The sequence below is a fragment of the Canis lupus genome (genome assembly GCF_048164855.1).
Source record: "Canis lupus baileyi chromosome 1 unlocalized genomic scaffold, mCanLup2.hap1 SUPER_1_unloc_2, whole genome shotgun sequence".
NCBI lineage: Eukaryota > Metazoa > Chordata > Mammalia > Carnivora > Canidae > Canis > Canis lupus.
The window spans coordinates 142125-158214 of NW_027326403.1; the positions used below are offsets into that span (position 1 = coordinate 142125).

General features: G+C 47.6%; 1 long non-coding RNA gene across 2 annotated transcripts; it reads right to left on the reverse strand.

Moving 5' to 3' along the window:
• Positions 1 to 4574: 4574 nt before the first annotated feature.
• On the reverse strand, positions 4575 to 15714 carry LOC140629183 (uncharacterized). Of its 2 annotated transcripts, XR_012027034.1 has the most exons (4): positions 15670 to 15697; positions 15422 to 15586; positions 5517 to 5697; positions 4575 to 5199 (listed from the first exon to the last, which is right to left on the reverse strand). It is a non-coding gene; the product is annotated as an uncharacterized lncRNA (long non-coding RNA). The 2 variants fall into 2 exon arrangements; XR_012027033.1 differs by lacking the exon at positions 15422 to 15586 and having other exon boundaries at positions 5517 to 5731; positions 15670 to 15714.
• Between the last annotated feature and the right edge of the window lie 376 nt (positions 15715 to 16090).

The window sequence follows — 16090 nt, forward strand, 5'->3', positions numbered from 1 at the left end:
CTGGTTGGCACCTGGGAATCATTGCTGTTGTTGCTTTGTTATATTATTTTCCCAGGCCGATGTAGACCTTATCTCAGGGAGTCCTCAGCACCCCACTGGGTATTAGGAAACATACTGACCACTTTCTGGGGGCTAGACAGACTCAGAGCGGGAGTCCCTTGTCCAAAATCTCAGCCAGGAAGTGGTGGCACGGAACCCAGTCCAGACCAGCTCCACACCATGCACACCTTGTAGCCAAGCCCATCTAACCCTTAGGATCTGTTCCCAGGCCCATTGACCCCTCCTTACCTGTGTCTGGGTCTCCAAGCCCCAGGCATCCTGCTCCACTCTCCACAGCTTTGCCCACTACCTGCCCCCTCCCTGCCAGCTTTCGGGCCTTGAGGATCTGCTGCACCTAGAGAGAAACGTTCCTAGAACAAAACACAGAACATAGGGTGAGAGAAGGTCCTTGAGGATGGAGCTCGGTTTCCCGTTTTGCAGATGAGAAGACTGAGCCCTAGACAGGTGGGACAAATCCAAGAAATGATAAGACCCCCCAAGGGACCGCTATTATTGTGAAGCAACAGTCCTGGTGTTCATGCATCAAACCCTGTAGCTTGTGTATGACTCAACCACATGTTCATAATCATACAAAACATTTCTTGAGTATCTAGCCTAAGGCTCTTTCTAAAGGGATTTCGTGGAGTAGCTCCTTTACTCTTCACATCAAGGTCAATAGATAGATACTGTTACGGGCTCAATTTGTTTCTCTTAAACAGCTTGAGATCTCATGTGCATACCGTAGAATGCACTCGTTTTAAGTGTATAACTCAGTGCCTTTTAGTGACTTTATAGGATTGTACAGGGGATCCCTGGGTGGCGCAGCGGTTTGGCGCCTGCCTTTGGCCCAGGGCGCGATCCTGGAGACCCGGGATCGAATCCCACATCAGGCTCCCGGTGCATGGAGCCTGCTTCTCCCTCTGTCTGTGTCTCTGCCTCTCTCTCTCTCTCTCTGTGACTATCATAAATAAATTAAAAAAAAATTTATAGGATTGTACAACTATCACCTAAAGCAAATGTTAGGACATGTCCACCCCAAAATCTCTTGTGCCCACTAATAGTCACTTCCCATCTGTACCCCCTAGCTCCAGGCAACCACTGTCTCCACAGATATGCCTCTGTTGGGGAGTTCCTATAAATGCATCATACAATAAGTTCGCTTCATGCCTGGCTTCTTTCACTGTGCATCCTGTCTTTAAGGTTCATCTGTGTTGTAAGATTTATGAGTACTTCATCCCTTTTTATGGCTGAGTAACATTCTGTTGTATGGATAGACTGCGTTTTGTTTACCTGTGCATCTGTTGGTGGACATTTGGGCTGGGTCCACTCTTCGGCTGTTGTAAACTGCACTGCTATAATTTTTCTTGGTGGACATAGGATTTATACTCTTGGGCAGGTTCTCAAGAGCAGAATTGTTAAGCTGTGTGAGAAGCTCATGATATACTTTTTTTTTAAAGATTTATTTATTTATTTATTTATTTATTTATTTATGATAGGCAGAGAGAGAGAGAGAGAGAGAGAGAGAGAGAGGCAGAGACACAGGAGGAGGGAGAAGCAGGCTCCATGCCGGGAGCCCGACGTGAGACTCCATCCCGGGACTCCAGGATCGCGCCCTGGGCCAAAGGCAGGCGCTATACCGCTGAGCCACCCAGGGATCCGCCGCCCCCCGCCCCCCGCCCAGCCTTTTTTTTAATGTGCTTTTGGCTCCTCTGGTGGTTGCATAGTCACTCTTTTTTTTTTTTTTTAAGGTTTTTATTTATTTATTCATGAGAGACACACACACACACACAGAAGCAGAGACACAAGCGGAGGGAGAAGCAGAGACTTCATGCAGGGAGTCTGAACCGGGATTCGGTCCCGGGACTCCAGGACCCCACCCTAGGCCAAAGGCAGGTGCCAAACTGCTGAGCCACCCAGGGATCCCCTACATAGTCACTCTTTAAAAAATAAAAAAATAAAAAAAAGGAACCCTGGGTGGTGCAGCGGTTTAGCGCCTGCCTTTGGCCCAGGGCGCGATCCTGGAGACCCTGAATCGAATCCCACGTTGGGCTCCCGGTGCATGGAGCCTGCTTCTCCCTCTGCCTATGTCTCTGCCTCTCTCTCTCTCTCTCTGTGTGACTATCATAAATAAATAACTAAATAACTAAATAACTAAATAAATAAATTTATTTATTTGAGAGAAAGAGAGTGAGCATTAGCAGGAGGGAAGGGCAAAGGGAGACAGAAGCAGACTCCCCACTGAGCAGGGAGCCCCACATGGGGCTTGAACCTCGGACCCTGGGATCATGACCTGAGCGGAAAGAAGACACTTCACTGGCTGAGCCACCCAGGCACCCCCAAAGCCTGTGCTCCTAACCCTTGTCAGGTTTTTTTTTTTTTAAGATTTTATTTATTTATACGTGAGAGACACACAGAGAGAGGCAGAGACACAGGCAAAGGGAGAAGCAGGCTCAGTGCAGGGAATCTGATGTGGGAATCGATCCTGGAACTCGATCTTGGAACTCGATCTTGGAACTCCAGGATCATCCCCTGGGCCAAAGGCAGGCGCCAAATCGCTGAGCCACCCAGGGATCCCCCTTGTCAGGTTTAATCCGATCGATCGGTAGTGAAATGAAAGAGAGGTCAGGCAAAAGTTGGCCAAAACAGGCTTTTAATGGGATGCGCTCTAGGACGAGGTTCCAGGCCCGCAGGGGAGGGAGAGCGGGGAGTTGCGGGCCTGGGAAGTCCCGCGCAAGGGAGGGCAAGCGGGCTTTTTAAGAGGGGAGGGGTCAGCGGTTGGGTGTCCATAGGGGATGATAGGTATTAGGGCATATTAGTGGTGAAATCCGTATGGAGTAGTAACTGCCCATGCCCTTATATGGGGTCTGGGTGAGGTAGGTTCAGGTTTCCTTCATAGGTCCAGTGTCCCCCGATGACGTGTCCTGGGGCGGTCTGCTGGTGATGGGAAGTTCCGAGGTGGGGCAACAAGGTGGAGGGTCCGCCACCATTTTGTTGGTGCCTCCCGAGCCCCCTTGATCCCGACGGCTCAACAACCCTTATACAAAGATTCATTCTTGCCCTGTTATTCATTCATTCATTCATTCAGCCTGAACCTTTACTGAGCCCTTGGCTATGTGCAAAGTACTATGCTAGAACTGGGGAAAAGATCAGAGGACAAAGAGACAAGGTTACATTTTGGCAGAAGACACAGATAGACACGTATACTCAGGACACTGATTCCGCAAGTATTTATCGAGCCTCACTATGTGCCAGGCATTGTCATAGGTGCCGATCAACTGCTGATTGGTGAAACAGACACAAATCCCTGCCTGCATGGGGCTTCCGTTCTAGTGGCAGGAGATATATAGGACACCATAGGAAGCAGATAAACTATATAAAACATCTTAGGGGGGGAATGCACGCTGTGGAGCAAGATGCAGGATGAGATGGGTGGAGGTTTAAAAGCTGCAGACACTGGAAGCCCCATGGATAACTGGGGACGTGTCCCAGGGGAGGGCACAACTGATGCAAAGGTTCCAGGCAGGAATGTGACTGGTGTGTTCAAGAAGCACAGAGGCCACTGGGATTGGGAGAGAGAGAGGAGGGAGCGAGGGGGAGGGGATGGGAAGAATATGGGAGTCCCGATCTGGATCCAGGAGGCACTCACAGGGACTCTGATTTCTACCCATGTGAGATGGGAAGAGGGCCTCAGATGGAATCATGAGGAGGCTGGCACAGTGGCACCTCCCTTTTTCCTTTTAACGGTAAAATTTTTTTTTCTTTAAGATTTTATTTATTTGAGAGAGAGTGTGTGAGCATGAGCATGAGGAGGGGCAGAGGGATAAGGAGAAGCAGACTCCTCACTAAGCAGGGATCCCGATACAGGACTTCATTCCAGGACCCCGAGATCATGACCTGAGCCAAAGGCAGATGCTTTGTCGACTAAGCCACCCAGGCACCCCTCCCCACCACCACAAAAATTTTAAGTAAACTCTACACCCCCAACATGAGGCTGAACTCAGGACCCTGAGATCAAGAGTCACACACTCCAGCCACTCAGCCAGCCAGGCACCCCAACAGTTGAAAATTTTAAAACACATAGCAAATGGAAAGAATTAGAGACTAAATGCATATCCTCAGCCCTTAGAGTCTACAGTGAGCATTTTTTGCTCTATTTGTCCATAATGACTTTGTCTATCCATCCTTACATTTATCCATCCACCATTCATCTTTTAAAAATTTAATGAACTTTCCTTTTTTGAGCAGTTTTACATTCACAGAAAAATTGAATGGAAGTTGCAGACAGTTCCCGTACACCTAACTTTAAAATAATTTCATTTCAAAGCAATTTGCAAATATTAGGTCACATCACCCCTAAACACTGCAGCATGCATATCGTAACAAGATATCAAATATTTTTCTAAGTTATCAAGTATCTGTTTAAGCTTCTTGTCTTTGGTAAAATTTAAAAACAGTGAAACGCATATATTCCACATGCTACCATTTGATACATCTTTAGAAATACTACTTCTGAATAGCACAGATCCCTCTCTTGATTTTTTTTAAAGATTTATTTATTTATTTATGAGAAACACACAGACAGAGGCAGAGACATAGGCAGAGTGAGAAGCAGGCTTTGTGCAGGGAGCCTGATGTGGGACTCTGGGATCACACCCTGAGCCAAAGGCAGATGCTCAACCACTGAGCCACCAGGTGCCTCTCCCTCTCCTAATTTAACAGATTCCCTCCGGCTTCTATATGGAAAATTAACTGATAGGAAGTGGGACAGAAGTCCTCTTGAGCCCACCTGGTTTGCTTTTTATTTAATTTTTTTTTAAGATTCATTTATTCATTCATGAGAGACACATACACACACACAGAGGCAGAGACACAGGCAGAGGGAGAAGCAGGCTCCATGCAGGGAGCCCAATGCAGACCCAATCCTGGGACTCCAGGACCACACCCTGGGCCAAAGGCAGGCTCTAAACTGCTGAGCCACCCAGGGATCCCCATGCTTTTTAATTTTTTATTTATTTTTATTTTTTATTTTTTCCCCATGCTTTTTAAATAGTCTTTTCTTTTTAGAATAGTTTTAGGTTTGCAGAGAAATTGAAGTAGTACAGAGGCTTCTCCTGCATCCGAGTCAGATTCCCCTCGTGTTATCCTACGACCGGAGTCCACCTGTCAAAACCAAGGAAACAAAGTCTGATTCTAGAACACTATCAACCAAACACTCCCCCTCACTCAGATTTAGCTCTTTTCCCCTTGATGCTCCTTTTCTGTTCCAGGATCCCACCCTGGATAGCACATGGCCTGTGTCATGCCTCCTCAGCCTCCTCTGGTCTAAGATCATCTCTCAAATTTGCCTTGGTTTTTGATGACCTTGACAGTTTTGAGGAGCTCTGGGGAGAAACCCAAAGCCAGTGTAGCACCTTTTTCAGCACATCCCCTTGGGGCCAGGGAGGCCCCCCCACCCTGCACATATCCATGTGACTTACCACCCATGATGCTTCCCTTCATAATCTGGCAGATGATGCCATGGCGCTCGCCAGGTGTCTCCACTGGAGAGTGACCCCTCACCCTCCGCTCTGTGCACAAGTCACTGATGCATCCCACGTGGAAAGTAGGGGGAAGCATCCAGATACAATTTTGAAGATTCTTCTGTCCCTTCTCTTTCCCCTGTTTATGCATTTATTCAGTAGTTTATTTGTATCTATATGGATTCACAGATGTTTATTTTATTTTATTTTTATTTTTTTTTAATTTTTTATTTTTTTATGATAGGCACACAGTGAGAGAGAGAGAGAGAGGCAGAGACACAGGCAGAGGGAGAAGCAGGCTCCATGCACCAGGAGCCCGACGTGGGATTCGATCCCGGGTCTCCAGGATCGCGCCCTGGGCCAAAGGCAGGCGCCAAACCGCTGCGCCACCCAGGGATCCCCAGATGTTTATTTTATACTTTGGGTGATAGTCCCATATGATTTTTTTGTTTTTGTTTTTAAAGATTTCATTTATTTATTCATGAGAGACACAGGCAGAGGGAGGACTCGATCCCAGGACCCTGGGATCACTCCCTGAGCCAAAAGAAGACACTCAACCACTGAGCCTCCCAGGTGCCCCCATACCATGTTATTTATTTATTTATTTTATTTTATTTTATTTTATTTTATTTTATTTTATTTTATTTTATTTTATATAAATGTATATTATAGCCCCATACAATGTTATTTATTTCATTGAAGCCCACATTTTAATGTGAGAGAGTAAGAGAATAAAGCAGTGCTAGCAGAGAAGCAGGGGCTTCAAGCTGGTGCTATGACTTCAGTTAGGTGGTCCTAGAGGGCTTCTGAAAAGGAGTGATTTGAGACTTGATCCAGATGATCTAGAGAACTGAGCCTGTGATCAGGAGCTGGGACACCCTCCCTTTCCAGAGGGGCTCTGAGGCTCCAAGGGGACAGTCACCCACCCACAGACATCCAGCAGCTTGAAGCTACACCTCCCTCTGGGCACTAGGCCCATGGTGGGCGGTTTCCACTGCCTGCTCCTGGCCTCCCGGGGCGCGGTTTGGAATCCAGCCTCAGAGGCCAAACCCCTGTGCCTCCTGGGCCCTTTATCTCAACCACGCCCAGCACTGTGCCTGGCACAGACTCATGCTGCATAAATATTTACTGCCTCTCACCCAGCTGCTTGAGCCCCAGCCGCCTTCTTTTCCCACTGCCAGCTGGGGCTTTGCCCCAGTTCTGCCCTCCTCCCAAATCAACGTTTTTGTCTCAAGGAGGGAGGGGGCATTCTGGCACCAGATGTGGAGCCAGGGAGAGGGAAGTGACCCACCCAAGTTCACTGGGAGAGGAGGGCCAGAGAAAAGAGAAGGATAGTCCTTCCAGACTGGCCACCTCCAGGGTTGGACTATCAGGATAATTGTAGCTACTGGGCAGCTGGATGGCTCAGTCGTTTAAGCATCTGCCTTCAGCTCAGGTCATGATCCCGGAGTCCTGAGATCGAGCCCCATGTCGAGCTCCCTGCTCAGTGGGGAGCTAGCTTCTTCTCCCTCTGCCCCACCACCCCATTCATGCTCTGTCTCTCTTTCTCCAACTCAAATAAATAAATAAAATCTTAAAAAAAAAAATCAAAGCTACTGTTCACCATCACACTCATTCTCCAGTGCCCACAGGCCACACTCAAGAGCTGCTTTTGTTCCCACGACAGCTCGACAGCTCGGCAGGTTCCCAGCAGCCCCTTGGCTTCCTCATCTCAGCCTCAGATGCGCAATTCCTCTGCCTGGAATGACTCTCCCATCTGTCCTTTCAAGCCTCCTCTACGAGGCTCTTCCTCCCTCAGCCCATCTCTATCAATCTCTTGTTGTGGGCAGATCCCAAGATTCCTGCTCCCCTGGTGTACACACATCTCCCAGTGCCGATCCAGGGGCTACTGTGAAAGGCCTTTGCACACGCACTAGGATCTGAAGTCAGATAACGCGGATGGAGCTAGAGGGCATCATGCTTAGTGAAGTAAGTCAGACAGAGAAGGAGAAATACCATATGATTTCACTCATATGCAGAACGTAAAAAACAAAACAAAAGCAGACTCATAAATACAGAGAACAAACTGGTGGTTGCCAAGGGGGAGGGAGTAGAGGATGGGGAAATAGATAAAAGGGATTAATTAGGAGGCACAAACTTCTAGTTATTAGATAAAAAGTCTCAGAGATAACGGGTGCCTGGGTGGCTCACTCCATTAAGTGGCTGACTCTTGACTTCGGCTCAGGTCATAATCTTATGATCCCAGATTTCACACAGTGGGCTCCGCACTCAGCACAGAGTCTGCTTAAGATTCTCCCTCCCTCTCCTCTGCTCTTCCCCCCACTTACGTGCACATGCACTCTTTTTCTTGCTTTCTCTCTCTCAAATAAACCTTTAAAAAAGAAAGTCATAGGGGATCCCCGGGTGGCACAGCGGTTTGGCTCCTGCCTTTGGCCCGGGGCGTGATCCTGGAGACCCTGGATCAAATCCCACGTCGGGCTCCCGGTGCATGGAGCCTGCTTCTCCCTCTGCCTGTGTCTCTGCCTCTCTCTCTCTCTCTGTGTGTGACTATCATAAATAAATAAAAATTTAAAAAAAATAAATAAAAAAATAAAAAAGAAAGTCATAGAGATGAAAAGTACAGCACGGAAAATAATATTCAATAATATCATAATAGTGTTGTATGGTGTCAAGTGGTGATTACACTTCTCATGAGAAATGTCAAATTGCTATGTTGTGCACCTGAAATGAATATAATATTTTATGTCAGTTATGCTTCAATATAATTTTTAAAAAATATCTAACTCAGGGCAGCCCGGTGGCTCAGTGGTTTAGCGCCGCCTTCAGCCCAGGGCCAGATCCTGGAGACCCAGGATCGAGTCCCAAGTCGGGCTCCCTGCATGGAGCCTGCTTCTCTCTCTGCCTGTGCCTGTTCCTCTCTCCCTCTCTCTCTGTGGATCTATCATGATTAAATAAATAAAATCTTAAAAGAAATATATCCAACTCAGTTAATTTAAGCTAGGAAAGTGATCTTTGGTGGACCTGGCCTAATCAGGTGACTCCCTAAAAGGGACGGGGCTCCTTCTGGAGAAAGATTCAGAGCTTCAGGGGGATTCAACAAGAGGGAGATTCTCTGTTTCAGGCTTGGAAGGAGGAGAGCACCCCACACCCAGGGGATGCAGGCGGCCTCTGAAAACAGTGGATTCTGCCCAACAAGCAGCAAGGGAATGGGGAGTTCTCAGTCTTCCTGAAGCAGAGAGCCGTGTCATTCATGCCTAGGTTTCTGACTCACAGAAAGTGTGGGCTAATAAGGGGGTGCTCTTTTAAGCTGCTAGATTCCTAGTGGTTTGTTACACAGCATGGAAAACACATGCAACCTGTTTTGTGGCGGTCACAGAGCTCTCAGTCAAAAGTAAGTTGGTTTCTTTGTTTCCAATAGGTCCATGTTCATCCCCCTGTGCTAGTGAGGGGGGACTGCTGTAACAAAGTATCGCAAGCCCTATGGCTTCCAACAATAGGATTGTATAATACAGCATTGTGGAGGTGGAAGTGGAAGGTCCTGTGCTGGCAGGGCCATGCTCCCTCTGAAGCCCCCAGGGGAAGCCTATCTCTACTCTGCCTAGCTCCTGGTGGTTTGCCCGCCACCCTGGGCTTATAGGTGCCTCACTGCTCCACCTTCATCTTCACGCACTGGTGGCCCCACATGGCCATCTTTCCACTTTTTCCTGTGGGAGGATCGTAAAGGAACCCACCTTACTCCACAGTACCATCTCCTCTTACCTAATTTCATCTGCAGTGATACTATTTCCAAACAAGGTCACATTCTGAGGTACTGGGGGTTCCAGTTTTTGATGTGGGGGGGGCACAATGTAACCCATACCACCATCCCCATCCACCTGTGCCATGTGCAGGGGTGCAAATCTTGGCTGGGTTTCACTGGGTTCCTAGAGCATTTAGTATTGCCTTGGCACAGAGTAAATGCTTAAAAAGATTTCATTTTTGCTAAATCATCTGATGAATTATTTCTCAGAGCCTCTTTCGACATCTTTCAGGTGAGGATCAAACCACTGCCCTCTGTTTTCTTCTCATTTGCTGGTTTGTTGGGTTTACAAATTGGCAGCTGACCACCCCTCCCTAGAATGGAAAGGTGCCTGTGTGGCTCATGCTGCGTCCCCAGCACCCAGCACAGTGCCTGACACACAGTAGACTCACAGCAAATAACTGTTCCACAAATAAATGAGTTTATAATCTGTCCCACCCCCACTTTACACAGGGGGAAACAGAGTCTTAGAAAGGTGAGATGAGTTGTTCAGGGTCACTGTCACTGCCCCTGCCTTCTGATCACCTGCCGATGCTTCCCCTTGGCTGAACCTGAACAGAAGCCAGACGCAGCCTAGGTGATGCAGTTGGAAGGGGTCACCCGGACAGAGAGGAGGCAGATGGACAAGGGGAAGGGACCCAGCACATCCAGATTGCCCTTCTCTGGGAAAATCTCTCAGGGATGGATACACCCTAAAGAATCCTCAGACCTGGGGGTCCTGCCAGAACGCTGCTCTAGTCTACACACCCGCCTGCAAGGCCTGAGGGGCTCTATTTCCCCACATGCTCAACCACTTCCTATTTCTGCCCATCCAATGCAATCCCCCCTCTGTCATGTGCCGTTGAGACAATGGCAGGTGGGAGCAGCCTGCCCTGGATGCTGGGATGCAGTGGCCATGGTGGAAATGAAAACAAAGAGATAACTAAATGTTTGGTCCACTTTTCACTTATGTCATACACCAGCGATCATAACCAGTGTCAGTGATACACAACCCTCCCTGAAAAATAAAACAAGAGGAAACCAGAGAGGTAGACAAACTATAAAAGACTCTTAACTCTGGGAAACAAACTGAGGGTTGTTGAAGGGGAGGTGGAAGGGGGATGGGGTGACTGGGTGATGAGTATGAGGGTGATGGGCACTGCACTCTGGGGATTATATGCAGCTGATGAATCACTGAACTCTACATCTGAAACTAATAATATATGATAATGTTGGGCAGCCCGGGTGGCGCAGCGGTTTAGCGCCGCCTGCAGCCTGGGGTGTGATCCTGGGGATCTGGGATCGAGTCCCACATCAGGCTTCTTGCATGGAGCCTGCTTCTCCCTCCGCCTGTATCTCTGCCTCTCTCTTCGCTCTCTCTGAATGAATGAATAAATAAATCTTTAAAAAATATATATGATAATGTTAATTGAATTTAAATTTTAAAAATACAGTAAAGGCAGCCCAGGTGGTTCAGCGGTTTAGCGCGGTCTTGGGCCCGGGGCGTGATCCTGGCAACCTGGGATCGAGTCCCACGTCCGGCTCCCTGCATGGAGCCTGCTTCTCCCTCTGCCTGTTTCTCTGCCTCTTCTCTCTGTCTCTCATGAATGAATAAATAAAATCTTAAAAAATAAAATAAGTAGATAATACATTAAAAAGAAACCCCTCCCTGCGAACTTATTAATCTAAGTTCCAAACATTCACTGCAGATGTTACCATGGGGTTTTAAATCTATAATATACATATACATATACATATTATAGATTTAAATATATACATATGTGTAGATACATATAGAACAAGTATGGAAATGTACACAATGTGTATATATTTATATATACAATTAGCACACTTTGTTACTCTCCCCCATCTTTTGGAAAGCTACATTGCTACTGGAGGCTAATGCAAGAACTCCAGTGTGCAGAGGGCCTCCACTCGCAGAGACTCCTCTATGCAGGTTTCTTTTGATACTAAGTTCCTGAGGATGGGGGTTGTACAAGCTCACTTCAGATGCAACCTCTGCCTTCTGCATCTGAGATCTGCATAGCTCCATGTTCCCAGGATGTTTAAAATGGTAGTTTTGGGATAGTCTGGGTGGCTCACTGGTTGAGCGTCTGCCTTCAGCTCAGGTCATGATCCTGGGGTCCTGGGTTCGAGTTCCTCATTGGGCTCCCCATAGGGAGCCTGCTTCTCCCTCTGCCAGTGTCTCTGCCTCTTTCTGTGTCTCTCATGAATAAATAAATAAAATCTTTAAAAAAAGAAACTTAAGGATCCCTGGGTGGCGCAGCGGTTTGGCGCCTGCCTTTCGCCCAGGGCGCGATCCCAGAGATCCAGGATCGAATCCCACATCGGGCTCCCGGTGCATGGAGCCTGCTTCTCCCTCTGCCTGTGTCTCTGCCTCTCTCTCTCTCTCTCTCTCTCTCTCTCTGTGACTATCATAAATAAATTTTAAAAATTTTTAAAAAAATAAAAAATAATAAAAAATAATAAAAAAAGAAACTTAAAAAAATTAAATGGTAGTTTCGAAGTGCATGTAGATGCCATGGTGATTCTAAAAACAAAGAAATAGGAACTGAATAACTAGGGTTCTGACCTTCTCTGTCACTCCTGGAGTTGGTATTTGTGGATCCAGTTCAAAATGGGGAAGCAGAATACCAGCTGTGCCGTGTACCAGTTTTTACTGAAGTGCAGGATTGAGCTCACACCTGAAACATGTGCTGAATTGGAACCAATATCTCTAACACTGGAATGCATTTTTTTCAATTCCTGTTTACAAACTAAAAAAAAAAAAAATCAAGAAAGAAATGATAAATGATGACTCTTAAAATTAGTTCTGGGGGTGCATAGGTTGCTCATTTAGTGAGGCGTCTGCCTTCAGCTCAGGTCATGATCCCAAGGTCCTGGGATCCAGCCCTTCATCGGTCTCCCTGCTCAGCAGGAAGCCTGCTTCTCCCTTTCCCACTTCCTGCTGCTTCCCCTGCTTGTGCTTTCTCTCTCTCTCTCTCAAAAAAAAAAAAAAAAAAAAAATCTTTTAAAAAAGGCAGACACTTCACTGACTGAACCAGGCACCCTAAGTAAATCTTTTTAAAAAATAGTTGTAGGGATCCCTGGGTGGCGCAGTGGTTTGGCGCCTGCCTTTGGCCCAGGGCGTGATCCTGGAGACCCGGGATCGAATCCCACGTTGGGCTCCCGGTGCATGGAGCCTGCTTTTCCCTCTGTCTATGTCTCTGCCTCTCTCTCTCTCTCTCTCTCTGTGTGACTATCATAAATTAAAAAAAAAAAAATAGTTGTGTGGGGACGCCTGGGTGGTTCAATGGTTGAGCATCTGCCTTCAGTTCAGGGCCTGATCCCAGGGCCTTGGGATTGAGTCCAACATCGGGTTCCCCACAGGGAGCCTGCTTCTGCCTCTGCCTGCGTCTCTGCCTCCCTCTTTCTATGTCTCTCACAAACAAAAAAATAAAATCTTTGAAAAACAATAGTTGTGCTATATGAGAGATATCCAACAATTATGCCCCTTAGTGTTCAGGCAAATAAATTAAGATTTCACATGCACACAAAAACACACAGCAGGATGTTTACAGCAGCTGGATTCCATATTGACACTCAGAAGCAACTGAAATGTGCTTCAGGAGGTGGGTGGGCCCATATGGTCCATCCAGGGGACGGAATATTATTTGGTACTGAAAAGAAACGAGCTGTCAGGTCATAAAAAGGCAGATCACTAAGTGAAAGCAGCCAGTCTGAAAAAGTGACATGCTGCACGATTCCAACTGTAGGACCTTCTGGAAAAGACAAAGCTATGGAGATAGTAAAACAGTAAATGGCTGCCAAGGGTTACGGGAGGACAGATGAATAGGGGGAGCAAGGAGGGCTTTTAGGACAGTGGAGCTATTCTGTACAATACTCTAAGGGTGGACACACATCATTATACATGTGGCCAAGCCCAGACCATGGCCAGCACCAAAAGAGAACCCTAGCATGAATATGCTAGCATGGCAGCAGGGACCGACGTCCCAGAACTTGTCCAACACAGCAGCAACACCTCCTGGCCAACCACCCTCCTCACAAGGACCTGGGAGGCCCCGTCCACCATGGCTGTCAAGGTCCCGGGGTCCCCAGACGATGCAGTATGGCATCGTCAGAAGGCTGCCGGGTCAGCAGTCTCGCTTGACAGTGGCTCCTGGAGCGAGTTACAGCCCAAGACTGAGCTGCGACACCCAGCTTGGTGGGGCCAGGCCCATCCTCTAAGGCAAATTTAGGAAAATGGAAGAAGATCCTGTCATAGGCATAGACAGTTGCACATAAATAACAGGAAAAGCCCAAATCCTATGGATGATTCTATATTATTGAAGAGTTACTGGAAAGTTAGAGTTAAACCTCTAAAAGGATTCTGTTTGAGACTAGAATGGCCATCAGACTGTCACACAGGCTGTGTATTCCCTACAAGTTTGGATCCTAACTCAGCCCAGGAGCGGGTGGGGTGGGGGTGGGGGATTGAGTAGGATGTTGGGCAATAATGGAGAGTAATTTACATTGGCCTGAGCTGCCTCAGTGCCACTTAAAATGATCGTTTTGGAGTTGGTTTGTTTTGTTTTCAAAACAAATTTCCTTTCAGTGTAAAGAGAGCAGGTGTGAACGTGAGCCATCCGAAGATGGGCCTGCAGAGGTAAGCTTGCATCCACAGTGTTGTGTTGTGACTCCACGAACCCTCCGTTAATCCTTTGGACCTCTGAAGATCTCCCTCAAACTTTGCGTCTGAAAGTTTGAAGTAATCACTTGAAAACAAAATAAAGATTTTTTTTATATAAAGTTCTAAAAAAAATGATTAGGAGGAGTCAACGTGACAAACGTACTCTCGGGTATGGGGTGTTGCTAATGGGGGTGTGTGTGTGAGCAGGGGCAGAGAGTCAGTGGGAAATGTCTCTATCTTCCTCCGCATTTTGCCATGAACCTAAAATTGCTTGAAAAACTAAAATTTGTTAGCTTAAAAACAATGAAAGAAAACTCCCCACAAGCCAAGAAGAGAATGCTGATGGTTATTCTGTGATTGTGGCTGAAAATCATTCTGTTACACACAGGAGGAGGGGGTGTTAAATTGGCCCAGGCATTCAACCTGTCATGTTCTCTGTGGCCTCGCTAGAATGCCTGTTCCACCAGTGCAGGGATTCTTTTAATTTTTATTATTTTTAAGATTTTATTTATTTATTCATGAGCGACACACATAGAGAGGCAGACATAGGCAGAGGGAGAAGCAGGCTTCCTGTGGGGAGCCTGATGTGGGACTCGATACCAGGACCCTGGGATCACTGCCTGAGCCACCCAGGTTTTATTTTATTTTTTTTAAAGTTTTATTTATTTATGATAGTCACACACAGAGAGAGAGAGGCAGAGACACAGGCAGAGAGAGAAGCAGGCTCCATGCACCGGGAGCCCGACGTGGGATTCGATCCCGGGTCTCCAGGATCGCGCCCTGGGCCAAAGGCAGGCGCCAAACCGCTGCGCCACCCAGGGATCCCGCCACCCAGGTTTTAAAGGTTTTTTTATACCTTTATTGAGATATGATTCTCATAGCACAGCATTCATCTATTTAAAGTGAGGCACTCAATGACTTCTGGTGTACTCACAGAGCCGTGTGACTGTCACCATGATCATTTTTAGAACACTCCTGTCACCCCACAAAGAACCCCCCTGACGTGTCACCTCACAGCGCTCTATCCCATCCAGGCCATAGGCAATCACCCATCGGATTCCAGCCTCTGTAGATCGGCCTCTGAGGGCAGGGACTCTGGCTCCCGTGACTTTCTCTGTATCCCCAGAATGGACAATCCTGCTCCATACATACTAGGAGGTAGGCTCTCCATAGTTTTGCAACTAATCTGTCTTAACTTGAATCCTACATAGGACAGGCCTCTGCTTGGAGGCCTCTTTCTCCCCCACCCTTCATCCCATCAAGACTTTAGAGTCAGCTCTGGGCCTCATTTTGTCACCTCCATTCGAACAGATAACACCTTGCTCTCTGATGGCTCGCATCCTTATCTGTGGCACCTAGACTCTTCCCTAGCAGGGACAGAACCCATCCACTGACCTTTGCTCCAGCTCAGGCCCCAGGAAATGTGTGTTGAATTTGAATGGAAACAAGAGAAGTCAGCGTCTGTCCCTAGCTCCTGGCCTGCACACGTCTACCACACCACCAGAGAGAGGCCAGAGGAGGGGGTGTGTGAAACGCGGAGTCCAACTGTGCCGTTGACCCCTACCAGGACATAGAGCGAGAGATTTAATCTCTGCGAGTCTCCCTTCCCTCAACTATAAAACGGAGCTAATAATAGGACCTACCTTTCCCGGCTGCTGTGAGGATTAGCACAGCGGCTGGTAATACACAGAGTTCAGTAAATGCTAGCTATAATTATCGTTAATCACGCGGGATTTACGAAGCCATTACAAATGCACTCCGGCCACCCGTCAGTCTCTCGTCTCACACACATTTCCTGAGGAGAGGGAGAGAGAGTCCAGGGTGCTCCAGGGAACTGTGAGTCCCCCGGTGTGACTGGAGTGTCGGGTGAGACAGGGCGGGGTGGCAGATAAGATGCAGCAGGTGCCAGCTCCAGAAGCGCTTAGAGGCCAGGCTAGGGAGCTTGGATGCTATCCTAAGGGTAGTAGGGAGCCACGGGAAGCTACTGAGGAGAGGGACACATGTTGTCTCTGACTGTTAGATGCTTTTGGGGTGGTGAGTGAGACACTGTAGGGAGAGACACCA